We start from the raw sequence: 23580 nt of genomic DNA on the forward strand, positions 1-23580 counted from the left end.
AAAAAGTCAGATATTCATGGTTTTTTATCATTTGGGAAGAAAGTGGCAAAAAGTTGGCACTTTCGAAGCTTGAAGAAGAGATTTGGAGAAAAAAAAGTCAGGAATTAATGTGTTTTATCATTTGTGAAGAAAGCACCATGAAAAGCAGAGTGGCGCAGCGGAAGCGTGCTGGGCCCATAACCCAGAGGTCGATGGATCGAAACCATCCTCTGCTAGATGTCGTTTTTACATAGGGTTAATAACTTCTGTCATTGATGATATTGCATTAAAACAGCATTCTCCCCTCGGACAAACAGCTTTACAGAAAGCAGAGTGGCGCAGCGGAAGCGTGCTGGGCCCATAACCCAGAGGTCGATGGATCGAAACCATACTCTGCTAGATGTCATTTTTGCATAGGGTTAATAACTTCTGTCATTGATGATATTGCATTAAAACAGCATTCTCCCCTCGGACAAACCACTATAAGAAAAGCAGAGTGGCGCAGCGGAAGCGTGCTGGGCCCATAACCCAGAGGTCGATGGATCAAAACCATCCTCTGCTGATTTTGTTTTTATAATGTCACTTTTCTGTTTAAGCACAACTGGCGTTGCATAAGATTAATTGGCACGTAGGGTTAACAACTTGTGTCATTTATGATATTGTATGAAAACGGCATTCTCCCCTTGCCAGCCACTATTTTGGTAACGGCTGCCCGAATTATTAACAACATGTAGTATTGTAGACGTGGCCTAAGTTAAAAAACAAAAAATTAATAATAATAATCTAAGCATTCCAAAATAGGCACTATGCCAAGAAGTTTTTCATGTGTTTTTTCATGGAAGGATTGGCATGCTTTGTCTGGAAAATAACTTTCCACAAGTGGAATAAGAAGATTTAGCTTAATGTTGGAAAGCTTTAAGGATTTTGCATTTCTGTCTTTCAATGTAATCATAAACTCATTGGTGTTGCAAACACAGGAATGAAAGTTTTCAGGAAAACATCCCACTCGTCCCTGGGTGGGCTTGAACCACCAACCTTTCAGTTAACAGCCGAACACGCTAACCGATTGCGCCACAGAGACAACCACTTGTGACTGTTTTCAGAGAAGCAGTGAGGATTATGACTTTAAACCTTCAGCATTCCAGAGGGCTTAGTGACCATAGCAGAAGAATTGACAGTTGTATCTCAACTGTTTATACATTATTTCATGATGGTGAGAACTTGTACTCCTAAATTGTCTTTACGAATCTTGAAGAAGAGATTTGGAAAAAAAAGTCAGATATTCATGGTTTTTTATCATTTGGGAAGAAAGTGGCAAAAAGTTGGCACTTTCGAAGCTTGAAGAAGAGATTTGGAGAAAAAAAAGTAAGGAATTAATGTGTTTTATCATTTGTGAAGAAAGCACCATGAAAAGCAGAGTGGCGCAGCGGAAGCGTGCTGGGCCCATAACCCAGAGGTCGATGGATTGAAACCATCCTCTGCTAGATGTCGTTTCTACATAGGGTTAATAACTTCTGTCATTGATGATATTGCATTAAAACAGCATTCTCCCCTCGGACAAACAGCTTTACAGAAAGCAGAGTGGCGCAGCGGAAGCGTGCTGGGCCCATAACCCAGAGGTCGATGGATCGAAACCATCCTCTGCTAGATGTCATTTTTACATAGGGTTAATAACTTCTGTCATTGATGATATTGCATTAAAACAGCATTCTCCCCTCGGACAAACCGCCATAAGAAAAGCAGAGTGGCGCAGCGGAAGCGTGCTGGGCCCATAACCCAGAGGTCGATGGATCGAAACCATCCTCTGCTAATTTTGTTTTTATAATGTCACTTTTCTGTTTAAGCACAACTGGCGTTGCATAAGATTAATTGGCACGTAGGGTTAACAACTTGTGTCATTTATGATATTGTATGAAAACGGCATTCTCCCCTTGCCAGCCACTATTTTGGTAACGGCTGCCCGAATTATTAACAACATGTAGTATTGTGTTTTGGATGCTTTCCAATAAAGCCTTTCTTCAATTGTTGAACTGCTCCAAATTATGTGAATATAAATGTACGTGCACGGAGAGAAAAATAAGACACACGACACACTCTGGGTCAGGTCCAAAATCACTCTGCTTTATTTTGTTTATATTATAGATTATATAGTGTCCAGAAAAAAAGGGACGTCAGGTTACGTAAAGCTTATTAATTGGTTAATCCTGAAACTATGCGGAAATAGGCAGAAAGGCAGAAAACCGTTAGAAACAAATATTAGATACTTCAACTGCTTTCCCGTTCTTGATTGGAGTCCCTGCTGCGGTGATATAATCTCTTGCCTTCCAGATGACTCCAAAATCATGTACAACTCCAAAGGCGTACCTGGAATCCGTATAGATATTCGCGGTAGAATCTTTAGCCATAATGCAGGCCTCGGTGAGGGCAGCTAGTTCAGCCTCCTGAGCCGACTGATCCGGTCGTAGAGCTTTTGCACAGAGTACAGTCGTGTCAGTCGTAACCGCCATTCCCGTATGGAAATGACCCTTGTCATCGGCATATCTGGAGCCGTCCACAAATAGGGTCCATTCTGGGTTTGAGAGTGGGGTATCCTGTATATTCGGAGGCGAACCGACTTCCGCTTGCATCATGGTCAGACAATCATGTGGATCGTCCTCGGGTGGTACATCTGGAAAATCGACATTTGATGACTGTGTATGCCACAATAGCTGTTCCTGAAGATCTTCTTCTGTGGCTAGATCAATAAAATCCGTAGACGGAATATCAGTATACTCCCCCCTTGGAAGTGGAAGGAGGGCAGCCGGATTGAGAACATTGCATCGTTGAATAGTAACATTGTCGGGCAACAACAGACTCCCTTGGAGACGAAGATGACGCTGAGCAGTGAGATGTCTGGGTTGAGTCTGTTGTAAAATAGCTGAGATGTCATGTGGAGCTAGAATTGTCAAGGGATGTCCGAGGACAATATCTGAAGTGACGTCCAGAAGACAGCTGGCAGCGTGAATAGCCCTTACACAGGAAGGTGTCGCGCGAGCAACTGGGTCCAATCGTTTGGAGTAGAATCCGAGGGGACGATGTCGACCACCGTGCATCTGAGTGAGAACACCTGTGGCATGGCCTTGCCGTTCCATAACATAGAGACGGAACGGCAGAGAATAGTTCGGAATTCCTAAAGCTGGAGATGAGGCAATCATTTGTTGTAGAGCGTCGAATGAGTCCAGTGCCTCTGGTGTTAAATAAAAAATTGCTGGTAGTTCTCGAGGTATACAGTCATAGAGTGGTTGCATTAGCACAGAAGCGTCGGGAATCCAGGGACGACAGTATGAAATGAGACCCAGAAAGGTCTGTAGCTGATGTGGAGTTTCTGGCGGAGCCAACTCCAGGATGGCCTTTTTTCGTGCCATTGTAAGGTGTTTACGGCCTTTGGTAATACAGTGTCCCAGAAAAATCACTTTTTGAAGGCATAACTGTAGTTTCGATTTGGAGACCTTACAGCCAGCTGTAGCTAGAAAATAGAGTAGGTCCAGGGTAGTTTCTTGACACGTGGATGGGTCTGGAGCACAAAGAAGTAGGTCATCCACGTATTGCAGGAGCTCAACTTCCGGGTGAGCGTCTTGCCATGAAGAAAGCACAGAAGACATAGCTTTGCTGAAACTGGACGGGCTGTTTTGAGCTCCTTGTGGCATCACCGTCCAGGTGTATTGCCGACCAGCATGTGTGAATACAAAAAAATATTGATACGAAGGGTGTAATGGAATGGAGAAAAAGGCATTAGCAAGATCAATTACAGTGAACCAGGATGCCGTAGATAGAATATTGGATAGAAGAGTATGTGGATTTGGCACAATAGAGGTATCCAGAACTGTGGCTTTGTTGACAGCGTGTAAATCTTGTACCATCCTGTATACTGGAGGTTGGCCTTTGATCTGCTTCTTTTTGACTGGATACAGCGGAATATTGCAAGGAGAAGTAGTAGGTATTATTGTACCGGATTCTAGGAGTGCAGCTACTTGAATAGATATTGCATCTAGTTGGGCTACTGATAAAAAATATTGGGCCTTGTATGGAAGAACATTAGGATCCTTAAACATAACTTGTACCGGTGGGATATTGAGACGTCCAATGTCCATAGGTTCAGAGGCCCATAGGGTAGCTGGAAGATGGTCTAGCATGGTATTCAAAGAATTAAATAGATTATTCCAGGTTTCGGCACCAGGATCATGTACTACTGCCATAAGCATACAGGTTTCTTCAGGGGCAAGAGCAGTGTTGAGAGTGACAGTTCCTTTGTCAGTGAAGGTAATATTGGCTTGGATTTTGCTGAGAAAATCCGCTCCTAGAAGATTGAAAGGGCAAGTGGCACTGACCACAAATTGAGCTAGAGTAGATGAAGGCAGATGTATTGAAGAGCTTGTGACGGGTAAGGGGCGTGTGAGTGGGTTGTGTTGAACCACGCCTTCTAACCCACTACAGGGGAGTTGTATATCAGATAGCCAGGATGGTAATACATCCGTCTCACAAAGCACGCTACGAGCAGCGCCAGTGTCAACAAGAAATGAGCAAGGTTTTCCGGCTACATCAAGAGTGATCTTAGGGGAAGGGCCGGAAGGAGGGGCGGAGACGGCCATGCAAATAGAGTCCCCCTCCTCCATTTGCTCGCCTATTTCCTATGGCTGAGGAGGAGGAGGTGGAGGAAGAGTGTTCTGGTTCTGGTTTTGGTTCTGGGCTTGATAAGCGGCCCACAGATGGCGACTACGGCATACTCTTTTAAGATAACCGACTTTTTCGCATCCAAAACATTTACGAGGTTGTCGCTGTTTGTCCGTGGCTTCATTAGTGGCGTCGGCTCCGGTTATTACCGCCATAATGGCGGACTTTTTCTTGCTGTTTCCTGCCTCCAATCCTTTAGCAACCTGTATAAGGACTTCAAGATCCATTGACCTCCATTCCGGGCGGCAGGTAGTGAGTACTTTGTTGAGATCAGAATAGAGGCCGTCTACAAAGGCACGACCCAACATACAAATATGTGCCACTTCTTGGAGTGAGAATTTTAGATCACGAAAATATCGTTTGATTCTGTAGGCATATTTCTCCACTGACTCTCCTTTTTCTTGAGTTATATCCTGTAGAGATACTGTTTGTTCGGATAATCTGTCCTTCGCTCAGATTTCCAATTGCTTGATAAATTGTTGACCTGATTCAGTGGATCTGGGATCGCAAGGTAGATAAGATGGGTCTCGTATAATTTGGTTGAGAATAAGATCTGCGTAGTCTCCTGCTTTGGCTTGGACAATACTAACAAGGTCAGACCAGGTACATCCATAGGTAGTCCAGGCCTGTGAAACTTTTCGATAAAATGGCATTGGATGTGTATCAGGTTCAGGGAGATCTTTGACGATTGTATACAGTTGTTGCGGATTGAATGCTACATACTTGGAACGCGGCTCCGTGGAAGCGAGACCATCTCGTGGAGTAGCATTTTCTGTGGCGAGTCGGGTGGCTTGTACTATAGCTGCAGACATAATTTCAGCGAATTGAGAAGAAAACGGATTATTGGGATTTGTATTCCCCATGGATGGTGGCTGAGGGGCTGACGTACTTGAGGGCTGTTCGGTATCAGATTGTCGAGTATATCTTATACGGCGATGGCCTATAGGAGAACGTACAAAAGGTAAGCTCTGGTAAATACTTTGGGATTCCTCCCCCTCCTCTGAGCCCTCTTCTTCTGATAGACTGTCATGAGTGCCTATTTCTTCATCAGTGAAAATAGGTTGGTGCTTAGGCCTAGCTCCCATCTCCTCAGCATGGAGAACAGGTGGGTCAAAACCCACCAAGGGGGACTGTGTGTGTTTGGGCTTAGTTCTTCTTTGGGGTTTAGTTATTGGTTTTGGTCTAGGTAACCTTTTTCCCTTTTTAAATATCATACTGCTGTCGGTATCGGATTGGGTTGGGGCAGTTGTTGCGCCCTTGGTCGTATCTATTTCCTCCCCTTCTGGACTGTTGCCTGGGCCCATCATTATTAACGGGACAGTAGTGCTGGGTGTAGGTACCGGGGGTGTAACTATGGGAGGAGTGGGTGGAAATAGTACTGTTTGAGGTTTTTCTAGTGTTTTGCCTTCCTGGAGTAGTAGGCTTTCCTCAGTCTGGTGTTGGGCCGGAAGCATAACAGCACTAGTAGATATATTTTCCTTCTTTGTTTCCTCACCGCTTGCCATTATCATGATTGGGACCATATGTCTGGGTGCTGTAATCTGGATAGGTAATACAAATGTGCCATCCGGATTAACTACTGGGTACAATGACACTGTGGGAATAGACATAGAAGATAACGGAGCTGGAGGTAGGCCAGAATTTTGGGCGTTGTCAGTTAACAAAGATGGCACCGATGCCTGTACCGGATTTAACATGGAAGGCGGGGCAGGCAATTGGTGGGGATTTTCCACTGAAGACAGTTGGTGAAGTGCGTCACAAGATGGCGCTGGTGTCTGTGTCAGACACGACACAGTAGCCGGAGTAGACGGGGGGCGGGGGGCCTCACAGTACAGACAAGAGCGACGGCTTCCTGACGTCATTGCATTACAGGCTGGGCAGCTCCACCCCTTGTCCGACGACTCGGCGCCATTATAGAGCTGTGGCGTATAAGACATTGGAATTTTACACAGATATCTTGAGTGCTTTTCATCATACATTTCTTCGCCATCTAACGATTTAAATTCTTTGCTACAATCTAGCCAGATTTTAACAGTATCTTTCAATCCGTCGTCGTCTAATTTTCCTGCTTTTTTATTTAGGAGGTTTTGCCAGGTGCAAATTGATAAGGTTCCTCCTCTGGGTATTTTATATCGTTTTTCCAACTTAGATAATTGCTTAATGTATCTTTTCCCTCGTCTGTCAGCAACTAATTGGGAGGGAGTACAGAACCCACTTGGAACGCTGTTATCGTTCCCCATTCCGCAGCGGTATCGTAACCTTGTCCGCAACCGTCCGAAACCTTCTGATACGAGCGAGGCACACACACACTGTAGTAATATTATGCACTGGGGACAGGCGACTGGGCTGTCCAAAATAGTGTTAGTCTTACGGCACCGTCTGGGATCAGAGCAACTGGGTTGATCAGGTGTAGACTTGAAACACTTTACCGATTTCTACAGTGTGCTAGGGACAGACGACTAGGCTGTCCAAATTAGTGTTAGTCTTACAGCACCGTCTGGGGATCAGAGCAACTGGGTTGATCCGGTGTAGACTTGAAACACTTTCCGAAACCTTTCCGAAACAGTGTGCTCGCCAGCAAAAGGGAGGCACCACAGTTCAACAAGTGATTATACAGTAGATTTACATGGGGTTCTTTTATTGCCTCTCGAGGGTGCGTCAACCACCTGAGTTCCCTCCTCCGAATACACACGTGAGTAACGAGAGACACACAAGGTAGATAAGAAACGATCTTACCTTGTAACTGGGCTGCAGTCCCAGGGTCTAATCGTCAGCTCACGGCGTGAACTCTCCCCGGGAGGGACCTCCGACAGGTACGGCTTCCTCGAGCCCCACGTTGGGCGCCAACTGTTTTGGATGCTTTCCAATAAAGCCTTTCTTCAATTGTTGAACTGCTCCAAATTATGTGAATATAAATGTACGTGCACGGAGAGAAAAATAAGACACACGACACACTCTGGGTCAGGTCCAAAATCACTCTGCTTTATTTTGTTTATATTATAGATTATATAGTGTCCAGAAAAAAAGGGACGTCAGGTTACGTAAAGCTTATTAATTGGTTAATCCTGAAACTATGCGGAAATAGGCAGAAAGGCAGAAAACCGTTAGAAACAAATATTAGATACTTTCCTGCAACAAGATATAGCCAGAATGGCGCTTGCGGTTAGTAAAATATAGATAACTGAATACACTGCTACTTGCGTCTCTCACGTATCTGCGTGAGGTGTAACCCTTTATTGGTCGAGGCCAGCTTATATTCATTAAAGCAATAAGCGTTTCTTGCTGATATATATAATAGTTCCATAACAATTGTAGTTAAAAAACAAAAAATTATAATAATAATCTAAGCATTCCAAAATTGGCACTATGCCAAGAAGTTTTTCCTGTGTTTTTTCATGGAAGGATTGGCATGCTTTGTCTGGAAAATAACTTTCCACAAGTGGAATAAGAAGATTTAGCTTAATGTTGGAAAGCTTCAAGGATTTAGCATTTCTGTCTTTCAATGTAATCATTAGGTCATTGGTGTTGCAAGCACAGGAATGAAAGTTTTCAGGAAAACATCCCACTCGTCCCTGGGTGGGCTTGAACCACCAACTTTTCGGTTAACAGCCGAACGCGCTAACCGATTGCGCCACAGAGACAACCACTTGTGACTGTTTTCAGAGAAGCAGGAATTAATGTCAGGAAAAAGTCAGGAATTAATGTGTTTTATCATTTGTGAAGAAAGTGCCACGAAAAACAGAGTGGCGCAGCGGGAGCGTGCTGGGCCCATAACCCAGAGGTCGATGGATCGAAACCATTCTCTGGTAGATGTCATTTTTACATAGGGTTAATAACTTCTGTCATTGATGATATTGCATGAAAACAGCATTCTCCCCTCGGACAAACAGCTTTACAGAAAGCAGAGTGGCGCAGCGGAAGCGTGCTGGGCCCATAACCCAGAGGTCGATGGATCGAAACCATCCTCTGCTAGATGTCATTTTTACATAGGGTTAATAACTTCTGTCATTGATGATATTGCATGAAAACAGCATTCTCCCCTCGGACAAACAGCTTTACAGAAAGCAGAGTGGCGCAGCGGAAGCGTGCTGGGCCCATAACCCAGAGGTCGATGGATCGAAACCATCCTCTGCTAGATGTCATTTTTACATAGGGTTAATAACTTCTGTCATTGATGATATTGCATTAAAACAGCATTCTCCCCTCGGACAAACCGCCATAAGAAAAGCAGAGTGGCGCAGCGGAAGCGTGCTGGGCCCATAACCCAAAGGTCGATGGATCGAAACCATCCTCTGCTAATTTTGTTTTTATAATGTCACTTTTCTGTTTAAGCACAACTGGCGTTGCATAAGATTAATTGGCACGTAGGGTTAACAACTTGTGTCATTTATGATATTGTATGAAAACGGCATTCTCCCCTTGCCAGCCACTATTTTGGTAACGGCTGCCCGAATTATTAACAACATGTAGTATTGTAGACGTGGCCTAAGTTAAAAAACAAAAAATTAATAATAATAATCTAAGCATTCCAAAATTGGCACTATGCCAAGAAGTTTTCCCTGTGTTTTTTCATGGAAGGATTGGCATGCTTTGTCTGGAAAATAACTTTCCACAAGTGGAATAAGAAGATTTAGCTTAATGTTGGAAAGCTTTAAGGATTTTGCATTTCTGTCTTTCAATGTAATCATTAGCTCATTGGTGTTGCAAACACAGGAATGAAAGTTTTCAGGAAAACATCCCACTCGTCCCTGGGTGGGCTTGAACCACCAACCTTTCGGTTAACAGCCGAACGCGCTAACCGATTGCGCCACAGAGACAACCACTTGTGACTGTTTTCAGAGAAGCAGGAATTAATGTCAGGAAAAAGTCAGGAATTAATGTGTTTTATCATTTGTGAAGAAAGTGCCACGAAAAACAGAGTGGCGCAGCGGGAGCGTGCTGGGCCCATAACCCAGAGGTCGATGGATCGAAACCATTCTCTGGTAGATGTCATTTTTACATAGGGTTAATAACTTCTGTCATTGATGATATTGCATGAAAACAGCATTCTCCCCTCGGACAAGCAGCTTTACAGAAAGCAGAGTGGCGCAGCGGAAGCGTGCTGGGCCCATAACCCAGAGGTCGATGGATCGAAACCATCCTCTGCTAGATGTCATTTTTACATAGGGTTAATAACTTCTGTCATTGATGATATTGCATGAAAACAGCATTCTCCCCTCGGACAAACAGCTTTACAGAAAGCAGAGTGGCGCAGCGGAAGCGTGCTGGGCCCATAACCCAGAGGTCGATGGATCGAAACCATCCTCTGCTATATGTCATTTTTACATAGGGTTAATAACTTCTGTCATTGATGATATTGCATTAAAACAGCATTCTCCCCTCGGACAAACTGCCATAAGAAAAGCAGAGTGGCGCAGCGGAAGCGTGCTGGGCCCATAACCCAGAGGTCGATGGATCGAAACCATCCTCTGCTAATTTTGTTTTTATAATGTCACTTTTCTGTTTAAGCACAACTGGCGTTGCATAAGATTAATTGGCACGTAGGGTTAACAACTTGTGTCATTTATGATATTGTATGAAAACGGCATTCTCCCCTTGCCAGCCACTATTTTGGTAACGGCTGCCCGAATTATTAACAACATGTAGTATTGTAGACGTGGCCTAAGTTAAAAAACAAAAAATTAATAATAATAATCTAAGCATTCCAAAATAGGCACTATGCCAAGAAGTTTTTCATGTGTTTTTTCATGGAAGGATTGGCATGCTTTGTCTGGAAAATAACTTTCCACAAGTGGAATAAGAAGATTTAGCTTAATGTTGGAAAGCTTTAAGGATTTTGCATTTCTGTCTTTCAATGTAATCATTAGCTCATTGGTGTTGCAAACACAGGAATGAAAGTTTTCAGGAAAACATCCCACTCGTCCCTGGGTGGGCTTGAACCACCAACCTTTCGGTTAACAGCCAAACGCGCTAACCGATTGCGCCACAGAGACAACCACTTGTGACTGTTTTCAGAGAAGCAGTGAGGATTATGACTTTAAACCTTCAGCATTCCAGAGGGCTTAGTGACCATAGCAGAAGAATTGACAGTTGTATCTCAACTGTTTATACATTATTTCATGATGGTGAGAACTTGTACTCCTAAATTGTCTTTACGAATCTTGAAGAAGAGATTTGGAAAAAAAAGTCAGATATTCATGGTTTTTTATCATTTGGGAAGAAAGTGGCAAAAAGTTGGCACTTTCGAAGCTTGAAGAAGAGATTTGGAGAAAAAAAAGTCAGGAATTAATGTGTTTTATCATTTGTGAAGAAAGCACCATGAAAAGCAGAGTGGAGCAGCGGAAGCGTGCTTGGCCCATAACCCAGAGGTCGATAGATCGAAACCATCCTCTGCTAGATGTCATTTTTACATAGGGTTAATAACTTCTGTCATTGATGATATTGCATGAAAACAGTATTCTCCCCTCGGACAAACAGCTTTACAGAAAGCAGAGTGGTGCAGCGGAAGCGTGCTGGGCCCATAACCCAGAGGTCGATGGATCGAAACCATCCTCTGCTAGATGTCATTTTTACATAGGGTTAATAACTTCTGTCATTGATGATATTGCATGAAAACAGCATTCTCCCCTCGGACAAACAGCTTTACAGAAAGCAGAGTGGCGCAGCGGAAGCGTGCTGGGCCCATAACCCAGAGGTCGATGGATCGAAACCATCCTCTGCTAGATGTCATTTTTACATAGGGTTAATAACTTCTGTCATTGATGATATTGCATTAAAACAGCATTCTCCCCTCGGACAAACCACCATAAGAAAAGCAGAGTGGCGCAGCGGAAGCGTGCTGGGCCCATAACCCAGAGGTCGATGGATCGAAACCATCCTCTGCTAATTTTGTTTTTATAATGTCACTTTTCTGTTTAAGCACAACTGGCGTTGCATAAGATTAATTGGCACGTAGGGTTAACAACTTGTGTCATTTATGATATTGTATGAAAACGGCATTCTCCCCTTGCCAGCCACTATTTTGGTAACGGCTGCCCGAATTATTAACAACACGTAGTATTGTAGACGTGGCCTAAGTTAAAAAACAAAAAATTAATAATAATAATCTAAGCATTCCAAAATTGGCACTATGCCAAGAAGTTTTCCCTGTGTTTTTTCATGGAAGGATTGGCATGCTTTGTCTGGAAAATAACTTTCCACAAGTGGAATAAGAAGATTTAGCTTAATGTTGGAAAGCTTTAAGGATTTTGCATTTCTGTCTTTCAATGTAATCATTAGCTCATTGGTGTTGCAAACACAGGAATGAAAGTTTTCAGGAAAACATCCCACTCATCCCTGGGTGGGCTTGAACCACCAACCTTTCGGTTAACAGCCGAACACACTAACCGATTGCGCCACAGAGACAACCACTTGTGACTGTTTTCAGAGAAGCAGGAATTAATGTCAGGAAAAAGTCAGGAATTAATGTGTTTTATCATTTGTGAAGAAAGTGCCACGAAAAACAGAGTGGCGCAGCGGGAGCGTGCTGGGCCCATAACCCAGAGGTCGATGGATCGAAACCATTCTCTGGTAGATGTCATTTTTACATAGGGTTAATAACTTCTGTCATTGATGATATTGCATGAAAACAGCATTCTCCCCTCGGACAAACAGCTTTACAGAAAGCTGAGTGGCGCAGCGGAAGCGTGCTGGGCCCATAACCCAGAGGTCGATGGATCGAAACCATCCTCTGCTAGATGTCATTTTTACATAGGGTTAATAACTTCTGTCATTGATGATATTGCATGAAAACAGCATTCTCCCCTCGGACAAACAGCTTTACAGAAAGCAGAGTGGCGCAGCGGAAGCGTGCTGGGCCCATAACCCAGAGGTCGATGGATCGAAACCATCCTCTGCTAGATGTCATTTTTACATAGGGTTAATAACTTCTGTCATTGATGATATTGCATTAAAACAGCATTCTCCCCTCGGACAAACCACCATAAGAAAAGCAGAGTGGCGCAGCGGAAGCGTGCTGGGCCCATAACCCAGAGGTCGATGGATCGAAACCATCCTCTGCTAATTTTGTTTTTATAATGTCACTTTTCTGTTTAAGCACAACTGGCGTTGCATAAGATTAATTGGCACGTAGGGTTAACAACTTGTGTCATTTATGATATTGTATGAAAACGGCATTCTCCCCTTGCCAGCCACTATTTTGGTAACGGCTGCCCGAATTATTAACAACATGTAGTATTGTAGACGTGGCCTAAGTTAAAAAACAAAAAATTAATAATAATAATCTAAGCATTCCAAAATTGGCACTATGCCAAGAAGTTTTCCCTGTGTTTTTTCATGGAAGGATTGGCATGCTTTGTCTGGAAAATAACTTTCCACAAGTGGAATAAGAAGATTTAGCTTAATGTTGGAAAGCTTTAAGGATTTTGCATTTCTGTCTTTCAATGTAATCATTAGCTCATTGGTGTTGCAAACACAGGAATGAAAGTTTTCAGGAAAACATCCCACTCGTCCCTGGGTGGGCTTGAACCACCAACCTTTCGGTTAACAGCCGAACGCGCTAACCGATTGCGCCACAGAGACAACCACTTGTGACTGTTTTCAGAGAAGCAGGAATTAATGTCAGGAAAAAGTCAGGAATTAATGTGTTTTATCATTTGTGAAGAAAGTGCCACGAAAAACAGAGTGGCGCAGCGGGAGCGTGCTGGGCCCATAACCCAGAGGTCGATGGATCGAAACCATTCTCTGGTAGATGTCATTTTTACATAGGGTTAATAACTTCTGTCATTGATGATATTGCATGAAAACAGCATTCTCCCCTCGGACAAACAGCTTTACAGAAAGCAGAGTGGCGCAGCGGAAGCGTGCTGGGCCCATAACCCAGAGGTCGATGGATCGAAACCATCCTCTGCTAGATGTCATTTTTACATAGGGTTAATAACTTCTGTCATTGATGATATTGCATGAAAACAGCATTCTCCCCTCGGACAAACAGCTTTACAGAAAGCAGAGTGGCGCAGCGGAAGCGTGCTGGGCCCATTACCCAGAGGTCGATGGATCGAAACCATCCTCTGCTATATGTCATTTTTACATAGGGTTAATAACTTCTGTCATTGATGATATTGCATTAAAACAGCATTCTCCCCTCGGACAAACTGCCATAAGAAAAGCAGAGTGGCGCAGCGGAAGCGTGCTGGGCCCATAACCCAGAGGTCGATGGATCGAAACCATCCTCTGCTAATTTTGTTTTTATAATGTCACTTTTCTGTTTAAGCACAACTGGCGTTGCATAAGATTAATTGGCACGTAGGGTTAACAACTTGTGTCATTTATGATATTGTATGAAAACGGCATTCTCCCCTTGCCAGCCACTATTTTGGTAACGGCTGCCCGAATTATTAACAACATGTAGTATTGTAGACGTGGCCTAAGTTAAAAAACAAAAAATTAATAATAATAATCTAAGCATTCCAAAATTGGCACTATGCCAAGAAGTTTTCCCTGTGTTTTTTCATGGAAGGATTGGCATGCTTTGTCTGGAAAATAACTTTCCACAAGTGGAATAAGAAGATTTAGCTTAATGTTGGAAAGCTTTAAGGATTTTGCATTTCTGTCTTTCAATGTAATCATTAGCTCATTGGTGTTGCAAACACAGGAATGAAAGTTTTCAGGAAAACATCCCACTCGTCCCTGGGTGGGCTTGAACCACCAACCTTTCGGTTAACAGCCGAACGCACTAACCGATTGCGCCACAGAGACAACCACTTGTGACTGTTTTCAGAGAAGCAGTGAGGATTATGACATTAAACCTTCAGCATTCCAGAGGGCTTAGTGACCATAGCAGAAGAATTGACAGTTGTATCTCAACTGTTTATACATTATTTCATGATGGTGAGAACTTGTACTCCTAAATTGTCTTTACGAATCTTGAAGAAGAGATTTGGAAAAAAAAGTCAGATATTCATGGTTTTTTATCATTTGGGAAGAAAGTGGCAAAAAGTTGGCACTTTCGAAGCTTGAAGAAGAGATTTGGAGAAAAAAAAGTCAGGAATTAATGTGTTTTATCATTTGTGAAAAAAACACCATGAAAAGCAGAGTGGCGCAGCAGAAGCGTGCTGGACCCTTACCCCAGAGGTTGATGGATCAAAACCATCCTCTGCTAGATGTCATTTTTACATAGGGTTAATAACTTCTGTCATTGATGATATTGCATGAAAACAGCATTCTCCCCTCGGACAAACAGCTTTACAGAAAGCAGAGTGGCGCAGCAGAAGCGTGCTGGGCCCATAACCCAGGGGTCGATGGATTGAAACCATCCTCTGCTAGATGTCATTTTTACATAGGGTTAATAACTTCTGTCATTGATGATATTGCATTAAAACAGCATTCTCCCCTCGGACAAACCATTATACGAAAAGCAGAGTGGCGCAGCGGAAGCGTGCTGGGCCCATAACCCAGAGGTCGATGGATCGAAACCATCCTCTGCTAGATGTCATTTTTACATAGGGTTAATAACTTCTGTCATTGATGATATTGCATTAAAACAGCATTCTCCCCTCGGACAAACCACGATAAGAAAAGCAGAGTGGCGCAGCGGAAGCGTGCTGGGCCCATAACCCAAAGGTCGATGGATCGAAACCATCCTCTGCTAATTTTGTTTTTATAATGTCACTTTTCTGTTTAAGCACAACTGGCGTTGCATAAGATTAATTGGCACGTAGGGTTAACAACTTGTGTCATTTATGATATTGTATGAAAACGGCATTCTCCCCTTGCCAGCCCCTATTTTGGTAACGGCTGCCCGAATTATTAACAACATGTAGTATTGTAGACGTGGCCTAAGTTAAAAAACAAAAAATTAATAATAATAATCTAAGCATTCCAAAATAGGCACTATGCCAAGAAGTTTTTCATGTGTTTTTTCATGGAAGGATTGGCATGCTTTGTCTGGAAAATAACTTTCCACAAGTGAATAAGAAGATTTGGCTTAATGTTGGAAAGCTTTAAGGATTTTGCATTTCTGTCTTTCAATGTAATCATTAGGTCATTGGTGTTGCAAACACAGGAATGAAAGTTTTCAGGAAAACATCCCACTCGTCCCTGGGTGGGCTTGAACCACCAACCTTTCGGTTAACAGCCGAACGCGCTAACCGATTGCGCCACAGAGACAACCACTTGTGACTGTTTTCAGAGAAGCAGTGAGGATTATGACTTTAAACCTTCAGCATTCCAGAGGGCTTAGTGACCATAGCAGAAGAATTGACAGTTGTATCTCAACTGTTTATACATTATTTCATGATGGTGAGAACTTGTACTCCTAAATTGTCTTTACGAATCTTGAAGAAGAGATTTGGAAAAAAAAGTCAGATATTCATGGTTTTTTATCATTTGGGAAGAAAGTGGCAAAAAGTTGGCACTTTCGAAGCTTGAAGAAGAGATTTGGAGAAAAAAAAGTCAGGAATTAATGTGTTTTATCATTTGTGAAGAAAGCACCATGAAAAGCAGAGTGGTGCAGCGGAAGCGTGCTGGGCCCATAACCCAGAGGTCGATGGATCGAAACCATCTTCTGCTAGATGTCATTTTTACATAGGGTTAATAACTTCTGTCATTGATGATATTGCATGAAAACAGCATTCTCCCCTCGGACAAACAGCTTTACAGAAAGCAGAGTGGCGCAGCGGAAGCGTGCTGGGCCCATAACCCAGAGGTCGATGGATCGAAACCATCCTCTGCTAGATGTCATTTTTACATAGGGTTAATAACTTCTGTCATTGATGATATTGCATTAAAACAGCATTCTCCCCTCGGACAAACAGCTTTACAGAAAGCAGAGTGGCGCAGCGGAAGCGTGCTGGGCCCATAACCCAGAGGTCGATGGATCGAAACCATCCTCTGCTAGATGTCATTTTTACATAGGGTTAATAACTTCTGTCATTGATGATATTGCATTAAAACAGCATTCTCCCCTCGGACAAACCACTATATGAAAAGCAGAGTGGCGCAGCGGAAGCGTGCTGGGCCCATAACCCAGAGGTCGATGGATCGAAACCATCCTCTGCTAGATGTCATTTTTACATAGGGTTAATAACTTCTGTCATTGATGATATTGCATTAAAACAGCATTCTCCCCTCGGACAAAGCACTATATGAAAAGCAGAGTGGCGCAGCGGAAGTGTGCTGGGCCCATAACCCAGAGGTCGATGGATCGAAACCATCCTCTGCTAATTTTGTTTTTATAATGTCACTTTTCTGTTTAAGCACAACTGGCGTTGCATAAGATTAATTGGCACGTAGGGTTAACAACTTGTGTCATTTATGATATTGTATGAAAACGGCATTCTCCCCTTGCCAGCCACTATTTTGGTAACGGCTGCCCGAATTATTAACAACATGTAGTATTGTAGTTAAAAAACAAAAAATTATAATAATAATCTAAGCATTCCAAAATTGGCACTATGCCAAGAAGTTTTTCCTGTGTTTTTTCATGGAAGGATTGGCATGCTTTGTCTGGAAAATAACTTTCCACAAGTGGAATAAGAAGATTTAGCTTAATGTTGGAAAGCTTTAAGGATTTAGCATTTCTGTCTTTCAATGTAATCATTAGGTCATTGGTGTTGCAAGCACAGGAATGAAAGTTTTCAGGAAAACATCCCACTCGTCCCTGGGTGGGCTTGAACCACCAACCTTTCGGTTAACAGCCGAACACGCTAACCGATTGCACCACAGAGACAACCACTTGTGATTGTTTTCAGAGAAGCAGGAATTAATGTCAGGAAAAAGTCAGGAATTAATGTGTTTTATCATTTGTGAAGAAAGTGCCACGAAAAACAGAGTGGCGCAGCGGGAGCGTGCTGGGCCCATAACCCAGAGGTCGATGGATCGAAACCATTCTCTGGTAGATGTCATTTTTACATAGGGTTAATAACTTCTGTCATTGATGATATTGCATGAAAACAGCATTCTCCCCTCGGACAAACAGCTTTACAGAAAGCAGAGTGGCGCAGCGGAAGCGTGCTGGGCCCATAACCCAGAGGTCGATGGATCGAAACCATCCTCTGCTAGATGTCATTTTTACATAGGGTTAATAACTTCTGTCATTGATGATATTGCATGAAAACAGCATTCTCCCCTCGGACAAACAGCTTTACAGAAAGCAGAGTGGCGCAGCGGAAGCGTGCTGGGCCCATAACCCAGAGGTCGATGGATCGAAACCATCCTCTGCTAGATGTCATTTTTACATAGGGTTAATAACTTCTGTCATTGATGATATTGTATTAAAACAGCATTCTCCCCTCGGACAAACCGCCATAAGAAAAGCAGAGTGGCGCAGCGGAAGCGTGCTGGGCCCATAACCCAGAGGTCGATGGATCGAAACCATCCTCTGCTAATTTTGTTTTTATAATGTCACTTTTCTGTTTAAGCACAACTGGCGTTGCATAAGATTAATTGGCACGTAGGGTTAACAACTTGTGTCATTTATGATATTGTATGAAAACGGCATTCTCCCCTTGCCAGCCACTATTTTGGTAACGGCTGCCCGAATTATTAACAACATGTAGTATTGTAGACGTGGCCTAAGTTAAAAAACAAAAAATTAATAATAATAATCTAAGCATTCCAAAATTGGCACTATGCCAAGAAGTTTTCCCTGTGTTTTTTCATGGAAGGATTGGCATGCTTTGTCTGGAAAATAACTTTCCACAAGTGGAATAAGAAGATTTAGCTTAATGTTGGAAAGCTTTAAGGATTTTGCATTTCTGTCTTTCAATGTAATCATTAGCTCATTGGTGTTGCAAACACAGGAATGAAAGTTTTCAGGAAAACATCCCACTCGTCCCTGGGTGGGCTTGAACCACCAACCTTTCGGTTAACAGCCGAACGCGCTAACCGATTGCGCCACAGAGACAACCACTTGTGACTGTTTTCAGAGAAGCAGGAATTAATGTCAGGAAAAAGTCAGGAATTAATGTGTTTTATCATTTGTGAAGAAAGTGCCACGAAAAACAGAGTGGCGCAGCGGGAGCGTGCTGGGCCCATAACCCAGAGGTCGATGGATCGAAACCATTCTCTGGTAGATGTCATTTTTACATAGGGTTAATAACTTCTGTCATTGATGATATTGCATGAAAACAGCATTCTCCCCTCGGACAAACAGCTTTACAGAAAGCAGAGTGGCGCAGCGGAAGCGTGCTGGGCCCATAACCCAGAGGTCGATGGATCGAAACCATCCTCTGCTAGATGTCATTTTTACATAGGGTTAATAACTTCTGTCATTGATGATATTGCATGAAAACAGCATTCTCCCCTCGGACAAACAGCTTTACAGAAAGCAGAGTGGCGCAGAGGAAGCGTGCTGGGCCCATAACCCAGAGGTCGATGGATCGAAACCATCCTCTGCTAGATGTCATTTTTACATAGGGTTAATAACTTCTGTCATTGATGATATTGCATTAAAACAGCATTCTCCCCTCGGACAAACCGCCATAAGAAAAGCAGAGTGGCGCAGCGGAAGCGTGCTGGGCCCATAACCCAGAGGTCGATGGATCGAAACCATCCTCTGCTAATTTTGTTTTTATAATGTCACTTTTCTGTTTAAGCACAACTGGCGTTGCATAAGATTAATTGGCACGTAGGGTTAACAACTTGTGTCATTTATGATATTGTATGAAAACGGCATTCTCCCCTTGCCAGCCACTATTTTGGTAACGGCTGCCCGAATTATTAACAACATGTAGTATTGTAGACGTGGCCTAAGTTAAAAAACAAAAAATTAATAATAATAATCTAAGCATTCCAAAATTGGCACTATGCCAAGAAGTTTTTCATGTGTTTTTTCATGGAAGGATTGGCATGCTTTGTCTGGAAAATAACTTTCCACAAGTGGAATAAGAAGATTTAGCTTAATGTTGGAAAGCTTTAAGGATTTTGCATTTCTGTCTTTCAATGTAATCATTAGCTCATTGGTGTTGCAAACACAGGAATGAAAGTTTTCAGGAAAACATCCCACTCGTCCCTGGGTGGGCTTGAACCACCAACCTTTCGGTTAACAGCCGAACGCGCTAACCGATTGCGCCACAGAGACAACCACTTGTGACTGTTTTCAGAGAAGCAGTGAGGATTATGACTTTAAACCTTCAGCATTCCAGAGGGCTTAGTGACCATAGCAGAAGAATTGACAGTTGTATCTCAACTGTTTATACATTATTTCATGATGGTGAGAACTTGTACTCCTAAATTGTCTTTACGAATCTTGAAGAAGAGATTTGGAAAAAAAAGTCAGATATTCATGGTTTTTTATCATTTGGGAAGAAAGTGGCAAAAAGTTGGCACTTTCGAAGCTTGAAGAAGAGATTTGGAGAAAAAAAAGTCAGGAATTAATGTGTTTTATCGTTTGTGAAAAAAACACCATGAAAAGCAGAGTGGCGCAGCAGAAGCGTGCTGGACCCATACCCCAGAGGTTGATGGATCGAAACCATCCTCTGCTAGATGTCATTTTTACATAGGGTTAATAACTTCTGTCATTGATGATATTGCATGAAAACAGCATTCTCCAGTCGGACAAACAGCTTTACAGGAAGCAGAGTGGCGCAGCAGAAGCGTGCTGGGCCCATAACCCAGGGGTCGATGGATCGAAACCATCCTCTGCTAGATGTCGTTTTTACATAGGGTTAATAACTTCTGTCATTGATGATATTGCATTAAAACAGCATTCTCCCCTCGGACAAACCATTATACAAAAAGCAGAGTGGCGCAGCGGAACCGTGCTGGGCCCATAACCCAGAGGTCGATGGATCGAAACCATCCTCTGCTAGATGTCATTTTTACATAGGGTTAATAACTTCTGTCATTGATGATATTGCATTAAAACAGCATTCTCCCCTCGGACAAACCACTATAAGAAAAGCAGAGTGGCGCAGCGGAAGCGTGCTGGGCCCATAACCCAGAGGTCGATGGATCGAAACCATCCTCTGCTAATTTTGTTTTTATAATGTCACTTTTCTGTTTAAGCACAACTGGCGTTGCATAAGATTAATTGGCACGTAGGGTTAACAACTTGTGTCATTTATGATATTGTATGAAAACGGCATTCTCCCCTTGCCAGCCACTATTTTGGTAACGGCTGCCCGAATTATTAACAACATGTAGTATTGTAGACGTGGCCTAAGTTAAAAAACAAAAAATTAATAATAATAATCTAAGCATTCCAAAATTGGCACTATGCCAAGAAGTTTTTCCTGTGTTTTTTCATGGAAAGATTGGCATGCTTTGTCTGGAAAATAACTTTCCACAAGTGGAATAAGAAGATTTGGCTTAATGTTGGAAAGCTTTAAGGATTTTGCATTTCTGTCTTTCAATATAATCATTAGCTCATTTGTGTTGCAAACACAGGAATGAAAGTTTTCAGGAAAACATCCCACTCGTCCCTGGGTGGGCTTGAACCACCAACCTTTCGGTTAACAGCCGAACGCACTAACCGATTGCACCATAGAGACAACCACTTGCGACTGTTTTCAGAGAAGCAGTGAGGATTATGACTTTAAACCTTCAGCATTCCAGAGGGCTTAGTGACCATAGCAGAAGAATTGACAGTTGTATCTCAACTGTTTATACATTATTTCATGATGGTGAGAACTTGTACTCCTAAATTGTCTTTACGAATCTTGAAGAAGAGATTTGGAAAAAAAAAGTCAGATATTCATGGTTTTTTATCATTTGGGAAGAAAGTGGCAAAAAGTTGGCACTTTCGAAGCTTGAAGAAGAGATTTGGAGAAAAAAAAGTCAGGAATTAATGTGTTTTATCATTTGTGAAGAAAGCGCCATGCAAAGCAGTGTGGCGCAGCGGAAGCGTGCTGGGCCCATAACCCAGAGGTCGATGGATCGAAACCATCCTCTGCTAGATGTCGTTTTTACATAGGGTTAATAACTTCTGTCATTGATGATATTGCATTAAAACAGCATTCTCCCCTCGGGCAAACAGCTTAACAGAAAGCAGAGTGGCGCAGCGGAAGCGTGCTGGGCCCATAACCCAGAGGTCGATGGATCGAAACCATCCTCTGCTAGATGTCATTTTTACATAGGGTTAATAACTTCTGTCATTGATGATATTGCATTAAAACAGCATTCTCCCCTCGGACAAACCACTATAAGAAAAGCAGAGTGGCGCAGCGGAAGCCTGCTGGGCCCATAACCCAGAGGTCGATGGATCGAAACCATCCTCTGCTAATTTTGTTTTTATAATGTCACTTTTCTGTTTAAGCACAACTGGCGTTGCATAAGATTAATTGGCACGTAGGGTTAACAACTTGTGTCATTTATGATATTGTATGAAAACGGCATTCTCCCCTTGCCAGCCCCTATTTTGGTAACGGCTGCCCGAATTATTAACAACATGTAGTATTGTAGACGTGGCCTAAGTTAAAAAACAAAAAATTAATAATAATAATCTAAGCATTCCAAAATAGGCACTATGCCAAGAAGTTTTTCATGTGTTTTTTCATGGAAGGATTGGCATGCTTTGTCTGGAAAATAACTTTCCACAAGTGAATAAGAAGATTTGGCTTAATGTTGGAAAGCTTTAAGGATTTTGCATTTCTGTCTTTCAATGTAATCATTAGCTCATTTGTGTTGCAAACACAAGAATGAAAGTTTTCAGGAAAACATCCCACTCGTCCCTGGGTGGGCTTGAACCACCAACCTTTCGGTTAACAGCCAAACGCGCTAACCGATTGCGCCACAGAGACAACCACTTGTGACTGTTTTCAGAGAAGCAGTGAGGATTATGACTTTAAACCTTCAGCATTCCAGAGGGCTTAGTGACCATAGCAGAAGAATTGACAGTTGTATCTCAACTGTTTATACATTATTTCATGATGGTGAGAACTTGTACTCCTAAATTGTCTTTACGAATCTTGAAGAAGAGATTTGGAAAAAAAAGTCAGATATTCATGGTTTTTTATCATTTGGGAAGAAAGTGGCAAAAAGTTGGCACTTTCGAAGCTTGAAGAAGAGATTTGGAGAAAAAAAAGTCAGGAATTAATGTGTTTTATCATTTGTGAAGAAAGCACCATGAAAAGCAGAGTGGCGCAGCGGAAGCGTGCTGGGCCCATAACCCAGAGGTCGATGGATCGAAACCATCCTCTGCTAGATGTCGTTTTTACATAGGGTTAATAACTTCTGTCATTGATGATATTGCATTAAAACAGCATTCTCCCCTCGGACAAACAGCTTTACAGAAAGCAGAGTGGCGCAGCGGAAGCGTGCTGGGCCCATAACCCAGAGGTCGATGGATCGAAACCATCCTCTGCTAGATGTCATTTTTACATAGGGTTAATAACTTCTGTCATTGATGATATTGCATTAAAACAGCATTCTCCCCTCGGACAAGCCACTATAAAAAAAGCAGAGTGGCGCAGCGGAAGCGTGCTGGGCCCATAACCCAGAGGTCGATGGATCGAAACCATCCTCTGCTAATTTTGTTTTTATAATGTCACTTTTCTGTTTAAGCACAACTGGCGTTGCATAAGATTAATTGGCACGTAGGGTTAACAACTTGTGTCATTTATGATATTGTATGAAAACGGCATTCTCCCCTTGCCAGCCACTATTTTGGTAACGGCTGCCCGAATTATTAACAACATGTAGTATTGTAGACGTGGCCTAAGTTAAAAAACAAAAAATTAATAATAATAATCTAAGCATTCCAAAATTGGCACTATGCCAAGAAGTTTTTCATGTGTTTTTTCATGGAAGGATTGGCATGCTTTGTCTGGAAAATAACTTTCCACAAGTGGAATAAGAAGATTTAGCTTAAGGTTGGAAAGCTTTAAGGATTTTGCATTTCTGTCTTTCAATGTAATCATTAGCTCATTGGTGTTGCAAACACAGGAATGAAAG

General features: G+C 42.5%; 1 protein-coding gene and 5 non-coding genes across 6 annotated transcripts in view; 1 reads left to right on the forward strand and 5 right to left on the reverse strand.

Moving 5' to 3' along the window:
* The window catches only part of LOC128482812 (uncharacterized), a 379467-nt gene that overhangs the window by 290592 nt on the left and 65295 nt on the right, over positions 1–23580 (forward strand). The gene's annotated exons all lie outside the window — the stretch shown is intronic.
* On the reverse strand, positions 9433–9506 carry TRNAN-GUU (transfer RNA asparagine (anticodon GUU)). Its single transcript has one exon. It is a non-coding gene; the product is annotated as a tRNA-Asn (tRNA).
* Positions 13196–13269, reverse strand: TRNAN-GUU (transfer RNA asparagine (anticodon GUU)). Its single transcript has one exon. It is a non-coding gene; the product is annotated as a tRNA-Asn (tRNA).
* On the reverse strand, positions 15782–15855 carry TRNAN-GUU (transfer RNA asparagine (anticodon GUU)). The gene has a single exon. It is a non-coding gene; the product is annotated as a tRNA-Asn (tRNA).
* TRNAN-GUU (transfer RNA asparagine (anticodon GUU)) lies at positions 18519–18592 on the reverse strand. The gene has a single exon. It is a non-coding gene; the product is annotated as a tRNA-Asn (tRNA).
* Positions 19695–19768, reverse strand: TRNAN-GUU (transfer RNA asparagine (anticodon GUU)). The gene has a single exon. It is a non-coding gene; the product is annotated as a tRNA-Asn (tRNA).

The sequence above is a fragment of the Spea bombifrons genome, chromosome 3 (genome assembly GCF_027358695.1).
Source record: "Spea bombifrons isolate aSpeBom1 chromosome 3, aSpeBom1.2.pri, whole genome shotgun sequence".
Lineage (NCBI taxonomy): Eukaryota > Metazoa > Chordata > Amphibia > Anura > Pelobatidae > Spea > Spea bombifrons.